Below are 27,180 nucleotides of genomic sequence, written 5' to 3'. Positions count from 1 at the left end.
TCCCAACACCCTTAGTTATATTTATAAGAGGTGTGCTGAAACCCGAAGGAAAATCTCTTTGTTAAGTAAAAACACCTGAGGTCCCCCAATGCAGATCAGGACCATGGTGCCTAGGAGGGAGGGCTTAAATTGTATTTTTAAATCCCTTTCCTTCCCTTACCACCACTTGCTCTTTGAAAATTACCTCCAAGCTGTTACTTGCCCCAAAGCAATTGTTTGCATCACACAATCACATTGGGATGTAATTTTAAGCAGGAAAATGGCAGAAGGGGCAATTCTCAAAGACCTGGAAAACTCACACAGAGTAAGTCAACCCCCCATTTTGCAGAGATCCCCAAGTATCGTTTTCAGGATCACCAGTGCTGTTCACTCATCTTCAAGCTGCTCTTCATCAAGCCCAGGCTATAAGGTTGCTCTTTTAAAAACTAAACCCCAGAGCTAATCAAATATTTCATATGCTTTTGGAATATGCACTAAAAAAATGTCTTATGATTTAATTGCCATCCTTGCCCTTAGCAATAGGGCTGCTTGAAGCATCTGACAATGTCACCATTCACAATCTTAATCCCCCTTTTCCTCTTTGAAGCCAAATGGTGTCTCCTGTTAAAGCAGAACTGGAAGAGATTATTGGCCCCTTGGAAATCAGAAACCATCCAAGTTTCTCCAGATTTATGTCCTGCCAGTTAAGAACAATAAGGTCTCACACTCCAAAACTACTGAGCAACTGAGTCCAACAAAGCAGTAGAATGTCTCTCAAAAGCATGGGTTACAAAACAAATATCTCTAGCTTTGACATCAGTCAAGAGACAGAGCTGCCTGTTAATTTTTTTTCCTTCTTAAGGGCTTCCTTCTTAATGCCCTTATGTAATATGTTCCTGTTTCATTGTTCCTTATGTGCCTTTTCCATGCTTTTTGCAACAGCGTTCGCTTAAAAATACATAATTACTGATCTTGAAATGTCGTCTTGTTTTCAAAATCAATAGCAATGCAAATCTGCCACAAAAGACAGGCTGATGAAAAGAAAAAGCAAGGAAAGAGAACAATTGCCCTCTCACCTTTTCCTAATAGTTTTGTTTTAGACTTCAATATTTTCATGTCTTCATTACCTGGCTTCTTGGATGATGTTTGCATCATAATAGGAGTCCAAGAAGTTTAGGATTTAGTAGTTTAGAGTCCAAGTCCTCAACTCTTGCCTGTGGCTTCCAGCAGCATCTGGTGGGCCACTGTGCGAAACAGGATGCTGGACTAGATGGGCCTTGGGCTTGATCCAGCAGGGCTGTTCTTATGTTCTTAAGGAGTTTAGGATGACAGGAGTTTAGGGCATGAGTGGCCAAACTGCTGCAGTAGACATTTGTAGAGAAGAATGGGAGGGCCTCTAGGCCTGGTCAGGGGCATATCTATGGTGGGGCAGGCAGGGCACATGCCCCAGGTGCCACTTGAAGGGGGGCACCATTTTTAAAAATTAAAAAATTAAAAAATGGCCACCAAAAACAAAATGGCCACCGGGCATGCTCAAATGTTCTCTGTGAGCCCCTAGGCCATAACAGGCCTCACAGAGGCCATTTGAGTATGCCCGGTGGCCATTTTGTTTTCAGCAGCCATTTTTTAAAACAAAATTTATTTTAAAAATTGGCCACTGCACATGCTCAAATGGTCCCTGCAAGGCCCTAGAGGCCAGCGGTGGGAGAGGACCCTTTGCAGACCCTCCCCCATGGCCTTTAGGAAGCCCCCCAAAGGGGCTACAGGTAAAAAATTTTTTAAAAAATTAATATAAGTCACTGTACACATATTGAAAAGCAGGGGACTACCAGCACACTCCCCCACTCTTTCCCCCTCCATCTGTTTTTCTCCTCTCCAGACTGGGTATTTGGAAGTAACCCACTGGAAGAAAAACATATAAATGAAAGCAGCTTGGGAGAAAGGCTTGTGCATGGGAAGGCTTCAGGTAACTGGTAATGGCAGAGTCAGGCCTTCATTCCTGCGTGCTTCTCTAGTGTGGCACTTTTACCTACCCCTTGGCTCTGTAAGTTACAGGCAAACCTATCCTGAGGACGGAGAGGCTGAATAAGTGTGCAGTCTAATGGCGCAATGGGGAAATGACTTGATTAGCAAGCCAGAGGTTGCTGGTTCAAATCCGCACTGGTATGTTTCCCAAACTATGGGAAACACCTATATTGGGCAGCAGCAATATAGGAAGATGCTGAAAGGCATCATCATCTCATACTGCGCGGGAAGAGGCAATGCTATAATGCATTATGAGGGTAAGCTATAATGCATTATAATGGTAAACTATAACTATAATGGTAAACCCCTCCTGTATTCTACCAAAGACAACCACAGGGCTCTATGGTCACCAGGAGGCTTTACACACAGGGCTTCTACTCCAAATCTACTTCAAAGGAGAGTGTGTGTGTTCACACACCAGCCAAACATACCCCAATGTCCCTTCGAGATTCTTGGACCCACTCCACACACAACCAGGCTTTGTGATGTGAATTCTAGCTTATCTTGACATATTTCCAGATTTTTAAAATGCTGGTTTTAAGCTACTTTTTCTGAAAACGGCAGAACAAATAGGGAGAGGCACTGATGTAGAATCATTAGCATGATAAGAGGGATGTTCTCTTTATAAATGCAGATATTGCTCTTAAGGAAGCTCTCACTCTCCCCCCCCCCCGCCGCATTGGCTAGAAGAAAAATACAGAGCATGCCATGTGAACTTGTTTCAAAACAAAATCTAAGAGCAGAGGGCAGGGACTGCTGCCCTCAATGCTGCGAGTGTAGTTCGCTCAACATTTACCCCAAAGCATGATGCCGTGTGTGAATAACTCCCAAGAGTTATTGACAGAACACTTTACCTTGTTCTTTGGACTTGTGACACACTTGCCAAAATCACCACTTTGTGACAGCAAATCACAACGTTAGAGGCAACCCAATCTTCTGTTGCTCTGTTATGGTTATTAATAGAGCACTGTCAACATACGCTTTTTACTGCTACTACTTATATACTGCTTTTCAACAAAAGTTTACATAGAAAAATAAATAAATCCAGGTGGTTCCATCCCCAAAGGGCTCACAGTCTAAAAAGAAACATGAGGTAGACACCAACAGCAGCCACAGGAGGGATGCTGTGCTGGGGTTGGATAGGGCCAGTTGGGGCCCTATCCCTCATCAATGAGGGGCCCTGCCCTCATCAAAGGACCTTACTGCTTAAAATCACCAATGAGGAAAGCAACAAAGGGAGAGACAAGGGTTGCAAGTGATAAATGTGAGCAAATTCAATTGTAAAAACTTGGCATTTGAACACCATACATAAGATGCATCCATGTGGCTTAATTTGTTTCAGTACTATAAGAGGTTTTTTAAAAAATTCTTAACACAGCGGGGAAGTAACTTGCCCAGGCAGTAAGTGGCTGCTGGTTCGAATCCCCGCTGGTGTTTCCCAGACTATGGGAAACACCTATATTGGGCAGCAGCAATATAGGAAGATGCTGAAAGTCATCATCTCCTTACTGCACGGGAGATGGCAATAGTAAACCCCTCCTGTATTCTACCAAAGAAAACCACATGGCTCTGTGGTCGCCAGTTCAACACCAACTCGATGGCACAACTTTACCTTTACACACATTCTAGATATCAGAAGAGTCTATATTAGAATTTTTTTTGGTGGAATCACCATGTATTGCTCATTGAAGTGATAAGCTCTTACTGCTAAGGCAAGGTGATTTCTTGTTCCTGACTAACTCAGGAAAATGGCTCCAGACAGGAGATTCTCCATGCATGAGTCATAAAAGTCCCTTCAGTGGGAGGCAAAAAACGATATTAATGTCAGGAAAGCTTTATTACTGCCTGGAAATCTTTTACAACTTTTTGGCTGCCTCTTACTGAAAATGTTTCCTATTCAATTAGAAATAATGAATAAAATAACGGGAATTTTATTGTTTCGCTTCCAGTTTGTACATCTAATGTAAGGCTGCTCTGTCATTGGCAGCTTAAGATTTCAGTGAACATAGTGGCAACAGCAGACTGTCTCAATGTCAGTGGATGCTATCAAGAATCTTTGGTCTGCTCCAGCAAGGAAATCTTATATTCTTATATTTGTACATTTAGCATTAAAATGAATGGCAGCTGTGAAATGGTTGTCCGGAAGCATATTGGTAGCTGGTGTGTGTGTGTGTGTGTGTGTGTGTGTGTGTAGGCTCTTCAAGATGACCTAGAGACCAACCTGGCTGCTGCATTTTGCTCCAACTGCAGTTTCCAGACTATGTACAAAGGCAGCCCCACATAGAAGTAGTCAAGTCTGGAGGTTACCAGCATATGCGCTACTGTTTTGAGGTTGTCTATCTCAAAAAACAGATGCAGCCAGCGTGTCAGCCAAAGCTGATAGAAAGCACTTCGGGCCACTGCCTCATCCTGAGATACCAGAGACATTTGGATCTAGAAGTATTCCCAGGCTGCATACTCGTTCCTTCTGGGGGAGTGTAACCCATTCAGAACTAGCAGATCAAAATTGTCTCCTGAATTCCAAGCCCACACAATAAATTATATTTGGATTCTATCTCAGTTTGTTCTCCCTCATCCAGCCCATCACCGCTTCCAGGCATGCATTTAGGGAGTTTATACCTTTTCCTGATGAAGCTGATATGGAGAAATAGATTTGGGTGTCATCAACATACTGATAACACCCTGTACCAAATCTCCTGATGATCTCTACCAACTGTTTCATGTAGATATTTTAAAACGTTGGAGACAGTATGGAGCCCTGTGGGACTCTGTATAAAAGTTCTTATTTTGAAGAGTAACAGTCTCCAAGAGACACCATCTGGAATCTGCCTGAGAGGTAGGAGTTCAAGCAAATCAGTGTCTCCCACTCCCAACTCTTTAAGATGATCCAGAAGGATAATATGGTCAATAGTATCAAAAGCCACCAAGAGATCAAAAAGGACCACAGAGTCACATACCCCCTGTCAGTTCTCAGTTGGAGATCATCCATCAGGCTGACCAAGGCAGTCTCTACCTCATAGCCCACCTGAAAACCAGTTTGAAATGCATCTAGATAATCAATTTCTTCCGAGACTGTCTGGAGCTGGGAGGCCGCCACCTTCTCAATTACCTCACCCAACCAGGCCTCTAGTTGCTTAAATCTGAGGGATCCAATGCAGGGTTATTCAGAAGAAGTCGAATAAATGCCTCCTTGAGTCAGGAAGGCATCCTCCCCTCCTTCAAATAAGTGTTTAAGCTATCTACTTGGCCCTCTACAACAGTCCCTCTGCCAAATATTATAGGCCATGTTGGACAAGGATCAAGAGGCACTGTTCCAGGTAACTTGTCCGCCTCTCCAGGAGTCACAGAGAGACCTCCACATTGGACTCTGCAATAATTTTGGAGTCTTAGTTCAGCCCAAATATGAGATATCTTATTCACAGAAAAGTCATTTAAAATGTCATAATGGGTAACTGAGGGTTACAAACTCAAATTCAGGGAAGGAGGGGGGACATGTACTACCTCTCACGACCCTGGACAACTTAGCTGGATGAGAGCTTACAGATGCATTGCGGGCAGAAAAGAATGACTTCTTTGCTGCACGCATTGCCAGAGCCTAGATCATCAAATGTGCTCTATGTTGTAATTTGTCAGATTTCACTTGAGTCTTTCCCCACTTGCTCTAGTCATCTACCTTGCTGCTTCAGCTCCCATAGTTCTGTATACCATGGGGCTAATTTTGAAGTAGGTTGGAGAGATTATGTCTACTGCACTCGGGAGTTTACTATTTCTGCTCTCCACCAGGACATCAACAGAATCATCGGCTGAGCCAACTCTAAATCCTTCCAAGTCTTGTTTGAATCCTACTGGATCCACTAACCTTCTCAGGTGGACTCATCCTAATAGGTCCTCACTCCTATAAAGGTAGGATATGTTTGTAAGTGTAACCTTAACCAGATGGTGGTCCAACCATGACAATGGGGAAATCACAGGAGTCCTCACCCATGGGATACCACCCCGATCAGAATAAAAGACTAAATTGTGCATATGACCAGCAATATGTATCAGTCGAGACCATTTGGGATAGGCCCATAGTTGAAGGGGCCAGAGGTTGCCAAACCTGTACATCCAAATGCATGACACTTCAGAGAAACTCTGGTCCTGCAAAGAGAGCAACCTGAGGTTTTGTTCTCCAAACTCTAGTTTGAACCCACGGGTTGTAGTGAGTTTCACTGCTCAACCCAAGGGTAACAGCTGCCTGTGTCACATGCGAATGCTGAACTGCAAGCTTGGCTGTCTGAAACCAGAGTTGAGGGTTGTGAGGGCTGTCCTTCATGCAAGAAGGTAGTCCTCACAGCCAGTTCCCCCTCCTCTGCAGTCTCCCTGACTGGAGAGAGCCTGCTCTCCATTACATCCAAATTTGGACAGGAGAGTAGGGGTGGAGGGTGTGGAGCAGAACCAATGGACCCACGTTACATGCAAATGCAGTCATTGTTGACTAACTTCACTCAGGACTCAAGCAGCAGCAGCAGCTTCTTGATTGATTGATTGATTGATTAAGTGTCATAAAATTGCTGTCGACACTTAGCAACCACATAGATTCTCTCCAGGATGATCTTTCTTCAACTTGGCCTGTAAGGTCTCTCAGTGGTGCATGCACTGCTGTCGTAATCAAGTCCATCCACCTTGCTGCTGGTCATCCTCTTCTGCTCTCTCCAACTTTTCCCAGCATTATGGACTTCTCAAGGGAGCTGGGTCTTCACATAATATGTTCAAAGTATGATAGTTTGAGCCTGGTCATTTGTGCCTCAAGTGAAAATTCTGGATTGATTTGTTCTATGGCCCCTTTGTTTGTTTTCCTGGCTGTCCCTGGTATCCTCAAAAGTCCTCTCCAGCACCAAAGTCCAAAAGCGTCAATACTTCTTCTTACATAGCTTAGAACAACATATCCTACCCTACCCTAGCCCTCAGACCCACACTGAAGGCCTGGCACCAAAGGTCAACCCCCTTTGAAGGCCAGCTTTGGTGGTTGCCTGCTGGCTGGCTACTTGTTGCTGGCTGCACTTCTGGCGCACCTCCGTTCTTATAAGCCAGAATCTCCCCTCTCAAGAGAGACTCCAGATTTGGCTGATGAATGGCATATGGATTGGAGTGGACCCTGTGGCAGACAACCAGGTGTTGGTATAGCAACTATGCAGAAATCAGTGTGGTATAGTGCAGTCTTCCCTCTAACAGAGATTTTCAGATCTTGTTGACTACATCTTCCAGAATCCCCAGCTACAATGGCTTCTGCTTGGGGATTCTGGGAGTTGTAGTCCACAACATCTTGGAATCCCTGTTAGAGGGAACACTGGTGTAGTGGTTAGAGTGTCAGACTACGCAAAGGGAGTCCTGAGTTCAAATCCCCACTCAGACATGAAGCTCACTAAGTGGCATTGGACCAGTCACTCTCTCAATCTTACTGACCCCACAGGGTTATTGTGTGGATAAAATGGTGGTGGGGGCGGGGAACACAAACTTTGCACACTGTCCTGAGCTCTTTGAAGAAAGGGTGAGACAGAGATGTAAAGAATAACTAAACTGGTTTCTTGTTCTTTGATCAACAGTAGTAGAGTAGAAATGTTGGCATACCTCAACAGATGGGATGAGGAGTGCAGCTGGCACATAAACACCTTCAGCTTACATTCATTCCCATTTTTTTTGCACATGCATATTATATAACATAGATATGTCAATGGAACAATGCAAAAACCAAAAGTATCTTTCTTTCTTTCTTTAGAGTGGATAACAATCACTTTACCATTCTTTGAAGTGTTCAGAAAACATTCAGGAAACACACGTGATAACCCCCCCAGTGTCACAGATGGGTCATGGGCAGCTAGCCTGGAGGATGCAGGACTGCGGGGGTGGGGGCAGGATCAAGAGAACAAAGCAGACAAACCAGGTCAAGCCAGGTAGTAGGTTTGGAGACCAGCTGTAGCCAAAAGTCAAGAACACAGCAGAGGTCAAATCAAGGCGGCAGGAAGGAAGACAAGCATATAACACAACACAACACAAGAAAAGTGTGTGAACAGGGAATAAAAGGAAAGGAACTCAAGCATGCAACACAACACAAGCATGCAACAGACACACCAGAAGCAAGGAGACCTTGACACTGATGCAAGGCTAATTTCAAGGCAGGTTTCAAGGCAAGAAGTTCTTTTACCCTTCCTGTTTGGAAAGACCGCAAGTGACTGGTCTCGTTGGCCATGGCCAGGCCAGGCTCTAAGGATTCCAGGAGTGCTGGAGTGCAGCAACATGCCACAAAAGGCAACAACACATGGAGCCCCAGCCGAGGCAGAACCTGACACCCAGGACTGTATTGCTTCTGATTGTGAGGCCCTGCTTGGTGGGGGAAGTCTGAGCTCGAACCAGTTGAACTGGGCCGCTTCGAATCAAACAAGGTACGATTTGAGCCGGTTCTGCACACCCCTAGTACATATCTGAATGACTTCTCATGTCAAAAGGCCATACAAATAGAAAGTAGTTAGGTCACAGATAAAAGTTATAGCACAATCTTTTCAAGTGCTAGATGTCCACATATAGGGAAATTTTATATGGGAAAGCATTCCCACTCTTTTGCAAAGCTTGTCGTTTCCTTCTGTTCTTGCTTGGTGCAACTTAAATCCTCAGTCCTACCTTGGCACACAATCAAAGCAAGGCATACAATAAAAAGAAAAGAAAAGAAAACCGCCCTGAGACATTTTTGGAAGGGCGGTAAATAAAATAAAATAAAATAAAATAAAATAAAATAAAATAAAATAGTGTCATTCATGGTCTAAGTTCCCTAAACATGATCAGTATTAATAATGCTTACAATGACAGTACGTTTCTCCCACTGCCAGTGTAATTTGATTACTATCATTCTTGGATGCATTTTTGGCCACAAGGTGTCAGACTTCACTCTTCTAGAGTAAATGAGCTGGATTGGCCCAACAGGAAAATAGGAAAAGAGATTATACCCGTTTGGTTATTTAGCTAAATTTTCTCAAGACACAACAAATAATTATTTAAATTCATCATTGGCTTTTTTCCTTAGTCCTTGAAAAATAGTCTTTTTGTCATGTTCTAGTTAGGCTTGCTTAATACCTTGATCATTCAGAGATTATGTTATTTTTCCAGACCTCTGTTTCCACTATGAGTATGCTTTGACTCAGTTCAGACAATCCAAGCTTGGTTTTTTGGATCATGAACATGAGATTAAGGAGCTCCATACCCATGTGCACCCCTCTCCCCTCCTTTCTTACCTCTGGTGAGGAGCTGTGATGGAGGAATCCTGGTGAGTTAAATCACAACTCTGTGTGTAATCTGAATCCAACAGCTGTGGTACAAGGGTGGTTTACAAACCACAATATAAAACAGATCTCATCTGTGCACACATTGATATATACATATGATTGCAGAATAAAAGCTAAATTTATTAGTGTGTGCATGTGTGTTTGCACATCAGCTGACTTCAGTATTTTTCTATACATTACTATCTTTTCATACTGCTACTGTTTAATTTACTCATACGGAGGTGCCAAAACTGTAAAACCTGCCATTTGCATTTAATTAAAGCTTCTTGGATGTCATAAAACCATTCTATACCAGTCATCCATGCTAAACTAGTTTTATCAATGTGCCTCAAAAGCCATATGTTTCTTCCTTTTATTATATGATAGACATCCACAGCTACGAGCTCATTAAAGGTAATTATTTGAAGACTCTAGTTATTAAATAAAGCTTGACTGGCTACTGAATGCAGTTACAGTTTATTCTGAATCCATGTGCTATTCATCATTAAATGCTTTCTGTTGGTTTATAGACATGGCTTACCACTGAACACAGAAAAATCCTATGCTAAGGGAAGATCCAAATTTGAATGAAGAAAAACTCAGAACCATCTGAAAGGTACAGCTCGATTCATTTACTCTTCAAGCAAAACCATAGGGTGTGCTGTTGTGCCCAAATAAATAAATAAATAAATAAATAAAGATGAAATCCTACATGCATTTACTTAGAAGTTATTCCCATTGTGTTAGGGTTCACCTAGACTCCAACCCTGAAGAGACCCTATCAGGAGAGGAGCCTGCCTCAACCTGGATCCCCAATCCCAACAGCCCTCCAGATCTGTTCCAGAGCTGGAATAGCCTGAGTTGGTTGTCTCTCAGAAGAACCCTGCAGCACTGTGGATGTGTTGCCCCCAGCTCATAGGGCTCCTACTTGTCTTTAGACCCCCTCCATCACCCCCAAGTCTCCAACAGCAGAGGTGATGCTGTGCCAGGACTGCACACCAGCTCCAAAGGAAATATGCGTGCTTGGCTTCTCGGAACTACCTTCCCAATGGGCCTACTCAGGAAGTAAGGGAAGGTAGCTCAGGCAGCTCATCTAGAACAAGGCTGGCCTAAGGATCTAGAAGGGAGCAGGGCTCTTGCTGGCTATGAACACCTTCAGCTGAAGCCAGGTTTTTGCTGGTTCAGCCGCTCTAGGTGTGTGCCGAATCGGTTCTATTTGAACTTGGTTCAAATAGAACCAGACTGGTTAGACTAGTTTGAACTCGAACTGAACTGGACACCAAAGAAAGGGTGCTGGTCCGAGTCTGAGCCGAACTGGCCCCAGTTCTAATCAATTGGTTCAACAGCTCTAGGGGTGTGCAGAATCGGTTCTATTTGAATCTGGTTCAAATAGAACTGGACAGGTTAGATTAGTTTGAACTTGAACTGAACCTGACCCCTCAAACGGGGTGCTGAGCTGAACTGGCTCCCAATTGTAATGAACTGGTTTGGAACTGGTTCGGTGCATGCCTGTAAGGGGATTTGGGTGGGAATTCCCCTTTACAAGTGGGGCAAACACTGCCTACCTAGGAAAAAATTATTATGGGGCAGGTGAGAAGGCACTTGTAGTCTGAGGAGGGCGGTGGTACAGCTCCTCCCATCTGGTTTGGGCCAGGCACTCCATCACAGCCCAGTTCCGGCCTCTGTGCATGCACAGATGCCATTTCTGTGACCTTCAAACAGGCCACGCTGGAGCATTTGATCCAGTCTAGAGAGGAGGAGCCGTGCTGCCTCTACCCTCCTCAGACTACCGGTGCCCTCTTGCCTGCCCCATTAGGATTTTTTTTTTTTTTTTAAGGGAGGCAGGGTTCGCCTTTTGCTTGTAATGGAGAATCCACACTGGATTCCCCTTTACAGGCATGCCCCCTTGAACTGCCAAACTAGTTCAACACTTGGACCGAACCGGAGGCTGGTTCGACTTGAACAGCCTTGCAGGCCGGTGGTCCCATTCCAGTTCAGCTCAAAATTGAACTGAACCACCAGAATTGGTTCATGCAGACTCCTAAACAGCTTCCTAGATCATATACTTCCAGCTGCCTTCCTGGGCTTGGGTTTGGATACACTGAAACCAACTCACTCCAATGGAGGGACCAGCTCTGCTCATGCATCCTTATCAACATAAAGCTGCCTCATTCATTGAAGTGAAGATCAGTTATGCAGGAGCTCATCCCCTTTGTTACATACTCAGTTGTAAGCCCTTCTCCATGACTCCAATTTGTCTCCATCCTTGCAGAAATGTTTATCCCTTTCTACTTCAGTTGGGCTTTTACCTCCTTTCTTGGTTCTTTTCAAAATCATTTGAAAATGAAAGAGTAGGGCTGCGCAGTCATGTCAGCCCAACAGAAATGTCAGAACTGATATGCCCTGTGTTGGGCATTACTGGAAGGAGATCCACCACAACAGGAGAGAATCCCAAAAGTCAGATCTCTGAATAATTACCTCCTGACATTGCAGAACCCTGTTGGACCCAATTGGGTAAAGGAAAAGCTGCTTCTCAGCTGAGAGGTGGCTTTTCTTTCACATAGTTGGAATTTAAAAATTAAAGGCAACAATCCTTTCATTTTAAAATCTTGGCCAGACAAGAGAAGCAGCCTCTCAGCTGAGAAGTGGCTTCTCTTTTGTTCGGCTGAGATTCAAAAGTTAAAGGGAAAACCCAGTTAACTTTTAAATCCTGACAGAATGTTGGGGAAATGTTAGATTTCCAGTCCAACCTGGCAGTTTTGGGAGGGGTCCTGTTGGCTTCTCTCAACAATTTTCCTATCAGGTCAGATTGGATCAGATCTGACAATTGTCAGTGTGCATAGGTCTCCCAAATGGCATTAAAAACCCTCTGACAAAACCCACAGAGAATGTTGTACAACTGTGCGAACTGCAGGAATTATACAAATTGATCATAGACAGCCAAACCCAATGTGCAAAATGTATTTCAGTCTCAAAATGTGGGTCTCATGCTTGCCAGGATTTGGATTCTGTTGATTTTGTTCACAAGAAGGTTGACAGGGTCTGCAGCACCGCAAGCGAGAAATCCTTTATGGGGTTATCTCCTAGGGATCTGATATGAGACTGCAGAAGCTGCTTGGCAGGACCTCCACCTGATGTTCAGTAATAAATATATACAGCAAATATTACAACTCACTATTCATCCCCAGTGATCTCTCCTCCAGTCCAAAGAAAGCCAATCCCAGGTTGCTCCTAGATCTTTTCATGACTTGGAGAAGTAAGCAGTGTGTAACTATATATCTAGATCTAGATATATATTCTTGGGGGCCCAGTGAATATGGAGATATCCTTAGGAAAGAAAAGCCAAAGCAAAGAAAGCTTGATGGTGTTGGAAATTCTCTGTGGTGAGAGAATCCCTTTCTCATTATAGCAGAGTGCACAGAGGCACAACACAGTGGATTTAGTTAGGCATGCTGAGAGTAAAGTAACTTGGAGCCAATTCATAGTTTCAAATCAATATATAAGGCATTTATTAAGGAACTCCATTCTAGGTAGGAAAGTGAGGAGTTAGGATCTCTAATCTATCTATCAATCTGGACGCAGATGGATTCTGCATCTTCTCTGCACACATGGTGCAGGGAGAGAGGCTTGCCATGTTGCAAGGTAGAAGGGCAGGTAGGGAAGAGAGGAGAGGAAGTTACCGTAGTCCCTGAGATTAGCAATCTTCATATCAAAGGGATAGTATCAGAGCAGTGGAGAAGGGATGACCAATGTCTTGACCCTCTAGCCCTCTGACTCACTAGTCTGTCCTCCACTGTCTGAGACGAGACAGTGCAAAGTCCTTAACTTCCAACACCCCCTCTCGATGTCTCGTGACTCAGTTCACAAGATTCATTTTCTCTCTCAGCTTTTCAAAGCAGGGTCTTGGTAGTGGCTTAGTGAGTATGTCTGCAAGCATTTCATTTGTCGGGCAGTAGATCAGCCTGATTAGTCCATCCTTCTGCAGACTTCTCACTACATGGTACTTTACATCAATATGTTTGGTACACCCCTTTACATCTTCTTGTTTGGAGAGTTGAATGCAGCTTTGGTTGTCTTCATACACTGGTATGGGCTGTGGTACATCTGTACCTAGGTCCCTCAGTAGTTGACACAGCCAATGTATCTCGTGACTGCCCTGTGCAACTGATACATATTCTGCTTCAGTGGTTGATAATGCTACTATGTCTTGCTTTGTGCTTGACCAGCTTATGGCTCCATCTCCATAGAAAATTATGTGACCACTGGTGGATTTCCTTTCTGTTAGATCTCCACCCCAGTCTGCATCTACATATGCTTCTAGTTTTGGTTGACTGTTAGCTGGTAGCTTGAGCTTAAAGTGTGCAGTACCCTTTAGGTACCTAACAAGTCTCTTAATTGCATTCCAGTCCTTGACTGTTGGTGATGCAGTCTTTCTGCAAAGTAAGCCAACTGCTGTACTAATATCTGGCCTAGTGAGTGTACTAATGTATAAAAGCTTACCCAATGCTTCACGATATCTATGGTTGTCAGATAGTGGCTCAGTTTGATCTTCTTGCTTTATGTCGTTCATTTCCATTGGAGTTGGTGTAGGATTCGCATTTTCCAGTCTGAGCAGGTTTATCAAGTCTTTAATTTTCTGTACTTGGTTGATGAGGAAACTTCCATCTTTCTCTCTTTGTACTTGAATGTCCAAGTAGTGTGCAATGTTGCCAAGTCGCTTGACTTCCACATCTCTGTTCAGATGATGCATTATTTCCTTGCTGTCATCTGGATTTACATAGGCAAGAATCAAATCATCAACATACACCAAAATGTAAGTCCGCTTGCCATCTACAGTGAGGGAAATAAGTATTTGATCCCCTGCTGATTTTGTCCGTTTGCCCTCTGACACAGAAATGACCAGGCTATAATTGGAATGGTAGGTTTATTGTAGCTGTGAGAGACAGAATAACAACAAACAAACCCTTAAAAGCCCAGTGCCCAAAAGTCAGCGATGGATTTGCATTGTAGTGAGGGAAATAAGTATTCGATCCCTTCACAAAAAATGTCTTAGTACTTGGTGGCAAAACCCTTGTTGGCAATCACAGAGGTCAGACGTTTCTTGTAGTTGGCCACCAGGTTTGCACACAACCCAGGAGGGATGTTGTCCCACTCCTCTTTGCAGATCCTCTCCAAGTCAGAGAGGTTTCGAGGCTGATGTTTGGCAACCCGAACCTTCAGCTCCCTCCACAGATTTTCTATGGGATTAAGGTCTGGAGACTGGCTGGGCCACTCCAGGACCTTCATGTGCTTCTTCTTGAGCCACTCCTTTGTTGCCTTGGCTGATTGTTTTGGGTCATTGTCATGCTGGAATACCCATCCACGACCCATTCTCAATGCCCTGGCTGAGGGAAGGAGGTGCTCACCCAAGATCTGACGGTACATGGTCCCGTCCATCGTCCCTTCGATGCGGTGAAGGTGTCCTGTCCCCTTAGCAGAAAAACACCCCCAAAGCATAATGTGTCCACCTCCATGTTTGACGGTGGGGATGGTGTTCTTGGGCTCATAGGCAGCATTCCTCCTCCTCCACACACGTTGAGTTGAGTTGATGCCAAAGAGCTCGATTTTGGTCTCATCTGACCACAACACTTTCGCCCAGTTCTCCTCTGGATCATTCAGATGTGCATTGGCAAACTGCAGACGGTCCTGTACATGTGCTGCCTTGAGTAGGGGGACCTTGTGGGCACTGCAAGATTTCAGTCCTTCACGGCGTAGTGTGTTACCAATTGTTTTCTTGGTGACTATGGTTCCAGCTGCCCTGAGATCACTGACAAGTTCCCCCCGTGTAGTTCTGGGCTGCTTTGTCACCGTTCTCATGATCATTGCAACTCCACAAGGTGAGATCTTGCATGGAGCCCCAGACAGAGAGAGATTGACAGTTATTTTGTGTTTCTTCCATTTGCGAGTTATCGTGCCAACTTAGTCACCTTCTCACCAAGCTGCTTGGCGATAGCCTTGTAGCCCAGTCCAGCCTTGTGCAGGTCTACAACCTTGTCCCTGACATCCTTCGACAGCTCTTTGGTCTTGGGCATGGTGGTGAGTTTGGAAGCTGAGTGATTGCTTGCTTCTATGGACAGGTGTCTTTTATACAGGTACTGTAACAAGCTGGGATTAGGAGCACTCCCTTACAGAGGGTGTTCCTCATCTCAGCTCGTTACCTGCATATAGTGAAAAGACACCTGGGAGCCTGAAATCTTGCTGGTTGATAGGGGATCGAATACTTATTTCCCTCACTACAATGCAAATCCATCGCTGACCTTTGGGCACTGGGCTTTTGAGGGTTTGTTTGTTATTCTGTCTCTCACAGCTACAATAAACCTACCATTCCAATTATAGCCTGGTCATTTCTGTGTCAGAGGGCAAATGGACAAAATCAGCAGGGGATCAAATACTTATTTCCCTCACTGTATGCACCTTGTGTATAGGCAGGGATCCGCGTTGCTTCTTTTGAAGTTTGCTTGAAGCAGCATATCATTTAGTTTTATGTTCCATGCTCTGGCAGCCTGTTTTAAACCGTAAATGCTCTTTTGCAGTTTGCATACATAGTCCTCTTTGCCTTTCTCTAAGAAACCTGGTGGTTGTTGCATGTAAATGTCCTCTTCTAGTTCACCATACAAGAATGCAGTTTTCACATCTAGGTGTTCAACATGCATTCCTTTGCTAGCAGCAATACTTAACAGAGTTCTTACTGTGATATGTTTAACCACTGGTGCAAAGGTTTCATCATAATCTTCTCCATATTTCTGTGAATATCCTTTTGCTACTAATCTGGCTTTGTAGAGCTGAATCTCACCATCAGCATCAAGTTTGAGTTTGAAAACCCATTTGCAGCCTATAACTTTCCTTCCTTGAGGTAACTTAGTAAGAGTCCAGGTTTTGTTTTTCTGTAGAGCCTCAAGCTCTTCAATTGCAGCATGTTTCCACTTCTGGGCTTCTGGTTGTGGTAGCTGGATATTTCCTCCCATGATGAAGGTTCTGGTTGTTCCACTGTTCTTGCAAGGTAGGACAGTCTCGGAGCTGGAACACCTCTGTTTGAGCGCGTTGATCACCTCACCTCACCCTCTGTGGTCTCTCTCATTACCTCGGGTGCATCTGGTGGATCGCTGGGGGTCTCTGTGTCGAGTGTGGTTGGTTCTGGATCTGCTGTCTCCTCCTCCTCAATTCCTCTGAGATCAGGAAGCATAATCCAGTCATCAGGGTGTTTGGTCTGGTTGCTTGCTTCAGTGTAGGCCCCCTCTGAAGGTGTAGCTCTTTCATTCTCATCAAAATACACCGCTCTGCTTATGGTTATCTTGTTGGTGTCAGGATCCAGAATCCTGTAGCCTTTGGATTGTGCTGAGTAGCCTACAAAGATCCCTTTTGTGGCCCTAGCCCCTAACTTAGTCCTTTTTTCCTTTGGGATGTATGAGTAAGCTGTGCTTCCAAAGACACGTAGATGCGTCATGGATCGCTTAAGACCATGCCAAAGTTCATATGGTGTTGTTCCTATAGGCTTTGTGTGCATTCTGTTTTGTATGTATGTAGCAGTCATGATGCCTTCTCCCCAGAATTTCTCTGAGAGGTGTGTGTCAGCAAGCATGCATCTTACCATGTCCAGTAGAGTTCTGTTCTTTGACACTTCATTCTGTGATGTGTTGGAAGCTACCGTTGTTTGATGCACGATTCCATGTTCTCTCAGGAACTGCTGTGTGGCGCTGGACATATATTCTCCTCTATTGTCTGTGCGCACGATCTTTGGCTTCCAGCCAAATTTGTTGCTTGCCATCACTACATATTCTTGTAGTTTCTCCAGCATCTGTGATTTCTCCTTTAGTAGAAATACACACGTGTATCATGAGAAATCATCTGTTATTGTTAGAAAATATTTTTGATTACCTATGGTTGCTGGTAGTGGTCCAGATATATCGCTGTGGATCAGCTCCAGGGGTCTTCCGGTCTTTTCACTCTGCTTAGAAAATGGCTTGTTAACTGCTTTGGACTCAAGACAACAAACACAGTTAGTTACAATGTCACATGGTACAAAATCAATGCCATTAGCTAATCCCTTTTCCTTCATGTTCTGGATTGACTCATAGCTCCTGTGTCCTAGGCGTCTATGCCACAGTTGTAAGCAATTTTCATGCAGGCATGACTTAGCAAGGTTCACTTCATTAGGCTGGTATGCCTCAGGTTTAGACTGGGCTGGTCTTTCTCTGTCTGTAGATTGCTTCTCCACATGATAAAGACCTTTGGATTTAGAGCCTACAAGGCAAACTTCTCCATTCTGGGTAACAACACATTGTCCATTTTTAATATACAGTTTACAGCCTTGTTTCTCTAGCTTGGATATTGAAATCAAGGAGCTTGAGACGTCAGGGATATACAAAACATCTTTAAGAAAAAATGGTTTAACAGATCCATCCAGTAACTTGCAATACAAAATTCCTCCACCTTTCTTCTTGGCTTTAATTGTAGTATTATTGCCCAAATAAACAGTCTCTTCAGGAATATCAAACAGTTCAGTATAGAAACCTAGATTATTTGAAATATGAACAGAAGAACCTGAATCAAAAATGAACTTTTCATCGCTTTGCATCTAGTTAACATTAAAGTTCCTGTTCGAATACCTTTCTGTGTGCTTAAAATCCTTTGTCTGATTCTTGGGACAGTTCGCCACCTTGTGGCCAAATTGGTTACATAGAAAACATCTAAAGGCATTAGTCCCAGTTGCCCTCATTTCAGGAGAAGTCTCCCTGCTGGTGGTCATGTGACCTCTCTCACTGGACTGAGTTTCCTTGGCAGCAAGGAAGCCAGATCTCTTTGTATGTAAATATGGGGGCCCCATGCGGTTTCCTCTTGCAGCATTCCCTCCCCACCTTGGGTTTCCTCTGGAATGACCAATTGTTGCTTTAAGAGCAAAGTTACTTGCCAATTCACTTTCATAGCGTGAATTCAAAACTTTTCTTCTGTTTGCTTCAGAAGATAATGTTTGTACTGCTTCCTCAAAGCTTAGATTGGTGTGGGTTTCCAATTGGCCGATTATACTGCTATAGCTGGGGGGCATGCTTAGGAACAGAGCTTCCAGCTTCTGACTCTCTGAAAATTGTTCCCCTGCCTCTTTAAATTGAAGAAATCTTCCAGAAATCCCACAAATGTAGCAAAACAGTCCCCATCTTTATACTGAAGATCCTGCATTTTCTTTCTCAAGTTAAAGGTGTATGCCCACCCCTTTATATGCAAGGAATCTATCTTGCTTAGCATTTCCTTTGAGGTTCCAAGATCACATATCACATAAAGGTAATTTTTACTCACAGAAGCTGCGATCAAAGCTCCAGCTTTCGCATCCTTGATCAGCCAGTTTTCTTTTGCAGTTTCCTCAGCAGATCTGGTTCCATCTGCGGGGGGGGGGGGTTCCTCCTCAGTAACTTTTTGGAGTCCTTCTGCTTTCAGTGCAAGCCTCAATCTGGTTTTCCATTCCAAATAATTGTCTGCATTCAGGATAGTTAGCCTGAGTTTTCCCTCTAGGTAAGTAGCCATCCTCGCTGGCTCCAAAAAGGCAGTTGCTGTAGATTAGCAATTCAAAGTGTCCACGCTAGATCTCACTGGATCTCCTGGAACAAACCTAACTCTCTAGTTGCAGTACACGCAGCTCAAAATACTGGGCTCCCATAACCTGTTGGAAATCTCTGGGCTCCCATAACCTGTTGGAAATCCTCTGTGGTGAGAGAATCCCTTTCTCATTATAGCAGAGTGCACAGAGGCACAACACAGTGGATTTAGTTAGGCATGCGTGTATGCTGAGAGTAAAGTAACTTGGAGCCAATTCATAGTTCCAAATCAATATATAAGGCATTTATTAAGGAACTCCATTCTAGATAGGAAAGTGAGGAGTTAGGATCTCTAATCTATCTATCTAGCTGGATGCAGATGGATTCTGCATCTTCTCTGCACACATGGTGCAGGGAGAGAGGCTTGCCATGTTGCAAGGTAGAAGGGCAGGAAGGGAAGAGAGGAGAGGAAGGAAGTTAGTCCCTGAGATTAGCAATCTTCATATCAAAGGGATAGTATCAGAGCAGTGGAGAAGGGATGACCAATGTCTTGACCCTCTAGCCCTCTGACTCACTAGTCTGTCCTCCACTGTCTGAGATGAGACAGCGCAAAGTCCTTAACTTCCAACAGATGGCTTATTTTGTGGTTGTAGTGCTCTCTTTGCTGATCATGCAGGGTTTTTTAAAAATGTCTCCTCACACCACACACACACACTTCCCTTGTAGAAGTCTGCAAACCAGAATTGTCATAGTGGAAGCTGTTGCTAGCAAAGCAAAAATATGATCACACAATTTCCCAACTTTTAAATTACACCAGCATTTACTAGTCAGAGACCTTTACTGGATGGAGAGGAGAGGTTAAAATGTAGAAGAAAGGCAAGGAAGGCAGTCCGTTCCATATGGATAGAGGACTTAAAATGCACTCCACAGATTCATTGGTAATAAGAAGATCACAAATGAAACACACACGAAGATTGAAATGCAATAGTAAATTCCACCTTTCTTTCTGACCATCAATGGACTAAGAATACAAGTACATTTGACACTTTCTGTCTTTCACACAAGTAGACAACAATAGGAAGGAACATCAAACATGCTTTAAATAGCATATGTGAAATGGTTCTTGCCTGCAGGACTGTTGACCCCTCATATGCAGTGGTTCTGCCACCTAATTCTGCAACATGCTATCAACTCATTCTGCAGAATGTGTGAATGTTCTGCAGTATGCCCTTCATAATTGGACACATCAAATGACCATGACATGTTTGCCCAGGGATTAGGAGTGTCCATAATACATGATAGTGTATAGCTATGTATTTTTTTGCGCATATTTAGTCATTTTATTTTGCTGCAATGAGATGTGCTTATCTGATATGTGTGCATGTGTTCTGTGTATAAATATCAAGGCCAGACAAATATAGAAGCATCTGCGTTAAAAGCTTTAGCGCTTCAGAAATTCCAGAGGAACACACTTTTGCAACTGGCTGACAGATATGAGTTGTTCCTATTGGGAACTGGAGATGGGCGGGGGCTAAAAATAGACTAGACGGCGCCACTGTGACAATAGAACTTTCTATTGCAAAAGTTATATGTAAAAAATGGAAAACTCATTTAAAAAAAAACTCAGTTAAAAATTTTTTTAAAGGGGCAGCATAGCTGCCAGAGTCACCAGTAACAGGCTGGTGTGACAAGCTGATTTTTCTAGCTGCAGAACAGATAACAATCGTCCTGAGGCAGCAACAGGTAACTGCAACCAGCAGAGGCGTAACTAGGGAAAACGGCACCCGGGGCAAGTACTGAAATTGCGCCCCCCCCCTGCCGCGTCCCCCCACCGCCCCCCCCAACATCCATCTGACTGACACACATGTTTCAGAAAACTTTTATTTTAAAAATTTAAAAAATTACCAAAAATTTCAAAATGCACTACATACTTAGGTTTTAACTCACAACAACCCTGTGAAGTTGGCTTGTATCTCAAATCGGAATTATGATGCAATGATGATTATGATGATTATGATGCCCCTCCCTCATGCCTTGTTTCTGTTCCTGACTTTCCCTTGTGAGTGACTGTATTTTAACAAACGAAAACCAAGGACTCCAAAGTAATTTGAGGGACTAGGGTGATAGTGCTAAAGACTCCTTATTCTCCCGCTGTTAAAGAAAGACTCCCCTTTTCCAAAACCGCATGCTATTTACACCAGAAAAGGTTTCAAATGGAGGGGGAAGCATTTATGCTTTGTTTTATGTTACGATTTCAGAGTTAGAAAAACTATAAAAGGGCCATTTTAGAGAAAATATGCACTGCCTTAGTTGCAAATCCTGCTTTTTTGAGATCCCCTGCAATTGAATAAAGCAATAATATACACCTTTGCTATTTAAATTGGTTGGAGAGTATTTATGACAAAACAAAATGAAATGGCATTTCAGATGCAACATTGGTTGCCTAAGACCACTCAGATTTAACTAATCTTCATCACATTGACAAAAAGAGCAATTAAAATCCATGACTAAAACCAAACCACTTTGGGGTTGTTTTTAATGAAAGGTGGTATATAAATTTAACAATAAATGTTTAAAAGTATATACTTTCACCCCCTGCCCAACCTACAATTAATTCCAGCTTATTTTCAAAGGGCTTCTAGTTTTATTTACAAATTGCTTGGCAGCACCAATGTTTAAGTAATTGCTCCTAATGATAGTTTTACTTATTGTTAAATTTATATACCACCTTTCATTAAAACATTCTCTGTTCATCTGATTTTCAGTCTGGTTAATTAAATCGGTGGAGGTTTAGACTTTCCTGATGGGCTGAAACAGCTAATCCATTTTGATGATGACATATAATTAAATTAGCTTGCATTACATAGTGAAAAAGTCCAGAAAGGGAGAGATGGGGGGACGTGGAACCCAAGGTTCCACGTCCCCCCATCTCCCCCTCCCTGAACCTTTTCAGTTAAAACGTGGTTAGATTATAGGGGAGGAAGGACTTGAATGAGCAAAAAGGGGAACTGGTTCGGGCATTCAGGAAGTTGTTCAGAAGAGGGCGTTGTTCAGGAAGTTTGCTCTGGTGCGTGTCCTCCTCTCGACGCATGCGTGACTGGTGGCAGGGCGGCGGGACGCGCTGGGGAGTGAGAGTCAGAGATTTGGACTATGAAGACGGCACGGTGCCCAGTGTTGGATGAGCAATGCCAATGGGGGGGGGCGCCGGGACCAGGGGAGGGGGACTGCTCTGCAAATAAAAATAAAAATAAAAATAAATCAAAAAATTTTTTTCCCGGCAAATTGGCGGGGGCACTTTTTGGCGCCCCCTGCCAAGTGGCGCCCGGGGCATGTGCCCCCCCTGCCCCCTATAGTTACGACTATGGCAACCAGGTTCCAGGGAAGCCAAAGGGACAAGTTAGTTATGACTAAGAAGTTTCATTTCTTTCAAGGGGACAGATAATGATCCTATGCATGTTTACTTAAAGGTAAAGTGTGCCGTCGAGTTGGTGTTGACTCCTGGTGATCACAGAGCCCTGTGGTTGTCTTTGGTAGTATACAGGAGGGGTCTACCATTGCCTTCTCTTGCACAGTCTGAGATGATGCCTTTCAGCATCTTCCTATATCACTGCTGTCTGATAGAGGTGTTTCCCATTGTCTGGGAAACAAACCTGTGGGGATTCAAACTGGCAACCTCTGGCTTGCTAATCATCATTTCCCCACTACGCCATTAGGTGGCTGGCACATGTTTACTCAGAACTGCTGAATTCAGTGGGACTTACTGCCAGGTAAGATGTGCATAGGATTGTAACCATGGTTTTTATGGCCAAGGACTGTTTTGGGTGGTATGGCCCACATTATTAGAAGGGGGTCATGCCAAGAATGCAGATTCCCTGATGTCCACCCAGTGCATTCCTTTATTGCATTGGCAGTGTGTGTGTGTGGGAGGGAGTTTGTCTACATTGCCCCACAATCCAAATACTAGTTTAAACTAATATCTCAATAAAGCAATGAGCTGGGAGAATATCAGGAGGTCCATGAAAGATGCCAGGATGGGTGCGCTCTTGTTGCATCCCCCTTTTAATCATATGGGCTGGTTCAATAGGAGAAGGGATAAACCAAACTGGCCCTGGTCTTGTGGTAGCAAGCATGACTTGTCCCATTAGCAAAGTAGGGTCCACCTGGTTGCATCAGAATGGGAGACTAGATGTGTGAGCTCTGTAAGATATACTGCTCTGGGAAGAGCAGAAGGTTTCAAGTTCCCTTTCTAGCTTCTCCAAGATTGGGCTGAGAGAGATTTCTGCCTGCAACCTTGGAGAAGTCGCTGCCAGTCTGTGAAGACAATACTGAGCTAGATGGACCAATGGTCTGACTCAGTATATGGCAACTTTCTATGTTCCTATGTTAATAACATCTTTACCATTAGAGAAGGTAGGAACACTGGATTAAGACTGAGTCTTGTTTTGCTATGCTTTAATGGATTAATTGCCTTGGTAAAATTATATTTATAATTTTTTAATAAATATGAATATAAATATAAATACCATTTCTATATTTCTGAATATATATATATATATATATATATATATATATAGAGAGAGAGAGAGAGAGAGAGAGAGAGAGAGAGAGAGAGAGAGAGAGAGAGCGCGAGCTGGAGTTCCAATGTTGTTTGCTTGTATGATGTATGGATGTTTTTTTGTTACATTGTAACTCATCCCAATGAGTTTTCCTGCTAAAGTTGGATAAAAATAGAATAATCAGAAATAAAATCATTATTTCATATTTTGAATTCTAGGTTTTGACTCGTCTTGACACATTAAAATCAACTGCCCGCCTTAATACACTAAACTCTCACGGGCAGCTCTTCAAGTTTCAATGGAGAAAAACTTCCTAAACTATTATTTATTTATTCATTACACATTTATATCTCGCTCTTCCTCCAAGGAGCCCAGAGCGGTGTTCATAGCTATGTTTCTCCCCACAACAACCCTATGAAGTAGGTTAGGTTGAGAGAGAATGTATTTTCTACATCTACACCGAGAGGCAGTGGCTTCTCCAAGGCTGCTGGCAGGAGTCTCTCTGGAGATGCTGTAATGTCGGGCTGTGCCCCAAAGTTGTAGCAGAGAGTCCAACACACAAGAGTCCGTATTTATGGAGGACAGTTTTATTGCTAAGGAGGAGAGGAGATGAAGACAACGCAGGCCACCACATAAGGCCTCCCAAGATGCAAAAGCCTGCCTCTCCCAAAAGGCACGCTCCTTAAGTATCTTTCATGATCCACAGGTGTGCTAGAAGAGCACACCTCCGAACCATTCCATTTAAAGTAAAACATACATCACATCTCCCTTCTCACAAAAATAAAAGAAATAAAACAAGAATACAATTAAAATCATGAATACAATTCATGAATACAAATGTATACACATTAAAAGAAAGACACAAGAAATTAAAACAATTATCCAGGTATATATCTTTCTGGCGAGAAGACACGCCTACCATATGATGTTATATACCTAGGACTCCTTTCCTCAGATTCAACAACTTGTGTCTCGTCTATTACATCATTTCTTGACTTGGCCTCTTCCATACTTCCATTAGACATGTTTGATAACTGATCATGCTGTGCAACTATAGGCATGCTCTGTATGATATCCTCCCTCATATCATTTTCTTCTTCATTCCTCCTGCGATACCTTAACTTCCGCCTATTTCGCCAATAACTACGTCCCTCGGACGTCATCACCCGATATGTACGGGGTTGATCACCATTCTTTGTTACCACCGCAGGAAACCACCCTTCTTTGTTCTCTACCCATACTTCATCTCCTTCTTTCAGGGGCTTAAGAGACTTTGCAGTCCGATCATAAAAGTATTTTTGCCTCTTCTGAACTCTCTGTAAACCTTCATAGATCCCATGAGGTATCTTCGGGCATAATAAATCAGTAGTCACCAGGAGTTTACTTCTCAACATTCTACCCATCGCATCTGGACTGGTGAATACTCCATGCCCGTGACAGGTGTATTCCAATATTCTAGCAATGCCATGTATAAATCTACCTGGGCATCTTCTGCCTTTCTAATGAGTTGCTTTATAGAACGAATTGCTCTCTCTGCCATCCCATTAGACTGGGGATATCCTGGACTACTGAAACATTGTTCAAAACCCCATTCCTGAGCAAATTGCCTAAACTCACGACCAGCAAATGGCATGTTGTCACTCACAATTCTCCTTGGAATCCCATGGCAAGCAAACACTGCTTTCAATCTATTAATCACTGCTCCTGCCGTCTTGTCTGGCAAACTCAACACCTCTGGATACTTTGAATAATAGTCCACCACCAAAAGAAATGGTAAGGAACCATATTCAAAAATATCTATACCAACCTTTTCCCACGGTAATTTAGGAATCTCATGTGGTATAAGTGGTTCTTTTTGGTTTCTGGATGCATAATGCGCACATATTGGATAGTTTCCCACCATTGTTTCAATATCATTGCCCATCCCAGGCCAATACACTATTTCTTTTGCCCTAGTTCTAGTCCTTTGGACACCCTGATGTGACTCGTGCAACTGAAGGAGAATTTCTCGCCTCTTGGACAATGGAATAACTATCCTTTCATCTACATAAATAATACCATCCTCATAGCGTATCAAGTCCTTCATAGGCCAAAATGGCTTTGCAAGGAGAGGTACATCTTTCATGTATTGTGGCCACCCTTGTCTTATAAGAGCCACTACTGCCTGGAGCTGATTATCATGACTTGTTGCCTCCTGTATAGCAGATACTCCTGAATGCATAGCTACCGCACTCAGCTTGTGTATAACTCTCTCCCCCTCTAATTGTTCTTCATCATTCTTAGGTGGATCTACTGCAGCCCTCGATAACGTATCTGCAAGATACATCTGTCTACCCGGGGTATATACTATATCAAGCTGGTATCTTTGAAGCTGTAATAACATACGCTGCAAACGAGCAGGAGCACTTCCAATTGATTTTTTTAAATATTACCTCCAATGGCTTATGATCAGTCTGGACTAAAACAACTTTACCAAATACATATTGATGAAATTTTCTCATAGCATATAACACATCCAGCAATTCTTTCTCTATTTGTGCATAATTCTGTTCTGATAAACTAAGAGATCTAGAAGCATAAGTCACTGGTTTGCCTTCTTCAAGCAAGCATGCTCCCAGACCATCTTTTGATGCATCTCCCTGCACAACTACTGATTTTTTGACATCAAAATATTGAAGTAAAGGTGCCTGACACAACTGCTGTTTAACTACTTCAAAAGCCTTCTGATGTTCTGGCATCCACTGAAATAGCATGTTCTTTTTCAACAAATTTCTCAGAGGGGCAGTCAACTCCGCCTCCCTAGGAATATATTTTGACAAATATTGGACAGATCCTAGAAACCTAAGAACACCTTGTCTATCACATGGGGGTGGCATCTCACGAATAGCCTTCCCTTTCTCTTCATCTACTTTAAACCCCTGAGCTGTTACTGTATGTCCCATATACTTCACTGAGTCAACTTTAAACTGGATTAAATTTAATGTTCTTTGCCCTTGCTGTCTCCATTACCTGATGCCAAATCTGATCGTGCTCCTCAGAGGTTCTAGCTGCTATGATCATGTCATCAGCAATCATATATACTCCTTTTATGTGTCCAAAAGTCTCCATTTTTTTGTTGAAACACATCACTGAAAGATTTAAGTCCAAATGGCAAGCGATTAAAACAATATCTTCCCCATGGTGTATTAGATGTACACAAACGTGATGAGGGTTCATCTAATTTCACCTGCCAATAACCATCCTTTTCATCTACAATTGTAAAAAAATTCATTCCAGCTAACTGACCCAATACACCATCTATCGTCGGAATTGTATAATGCTGCCTGCGAACTGCCTTATTTAAATCACATGGGTCAAGACATATACGCAACTTCCCATTTTTCTTTTCTGTGATAACTAGGCTATTTACCCAGTCTGTAGGTCCCACAACTTTAGTTATGACCCCTGCATTTTCCATTTGTTCTAGAGTCTCTTTTAACCTGTCTTGTATTACAAATGGTACCTTCCTACAGCCATGTATCACTGGGGGAATTGTTGTATCAACATGTATATGATAAGGACCTTCAAATTCACCAAGACCTTCAAAAACATCAGAATACAATGTAAACAACTGTTCACATGATACAGATTCAACTGATCTTATAACATCAACACGACGAACTAAATCCAGAATCTCACAAGCCTCCCTACTTAGCAATGGAAGGGTTGATATATCAGTCACATAAAACAATAGTTTCACTTCTCTCTTTCCTGTATACG

At 43.1% G+C, this 27,180-nt stretch overlaps 1 protein-coding gene and 1 long non-coding RNA gene across 2 annotated transcripts in view; one reads left to right on the top strand and one right to left on the bottom strand.

The window, feature by feature from the left end:
- The window catches only part of LOC128326572 (uncharacterized), a 31,288-nt gene extending 18,636 nt beyond the window's left edge, over window positions 1-12,652 (bottom strand). The window contains exon 1 of the long non-coding RNA XR_008308117.1: window positions 12,475-12,652. This is a non-coding gene — a long non-coding RNA (uncharacterized LOC128326572). The remainder of the gene's footprint in view (window positions 1-12,474) is intronic.
- LOC128326571 (tetraspanin-7-like) overlaps window positions 1-27,180 on the top strand; it is a 77,086-nt gene that overhangs the window by 14,188 nt on the left and 35,718 nt on the right. The window contains exons 2-3 of the mRNA XM_053253654.1: window positions 5,788-5,907; window positions 9,830-9,915. The gene's annotated coding sequence lies outside the window, so the exon portion shown is untranslated. The remainder of the gene's footprint in view (window positions 1-5,787; window positions 5,908-9,829; window positions 9,916-27,180) is intronic.

The sequence above is a fragment of the Hemicordylus capensis genome, chromosome 5 (assembly GCF_027244095.1).
Source record: "Hemicordylus capensis ecotype Gifberg chromosome 5, rHemCap1.1.pri, whole genome shotgun sequence".
Taxonomy (NCBI): Eukaryota; Metazoa; Chordata; class Lepidosauria; order Squamata; family Cordylidae; genus Hemicordylus; species Hemicordylus capensis.
The sequence above is the reverse complement of the archived record's forward strand: the minus strand, read 5'-3'. Positions and strand labels throughout refer to the sequence as shown.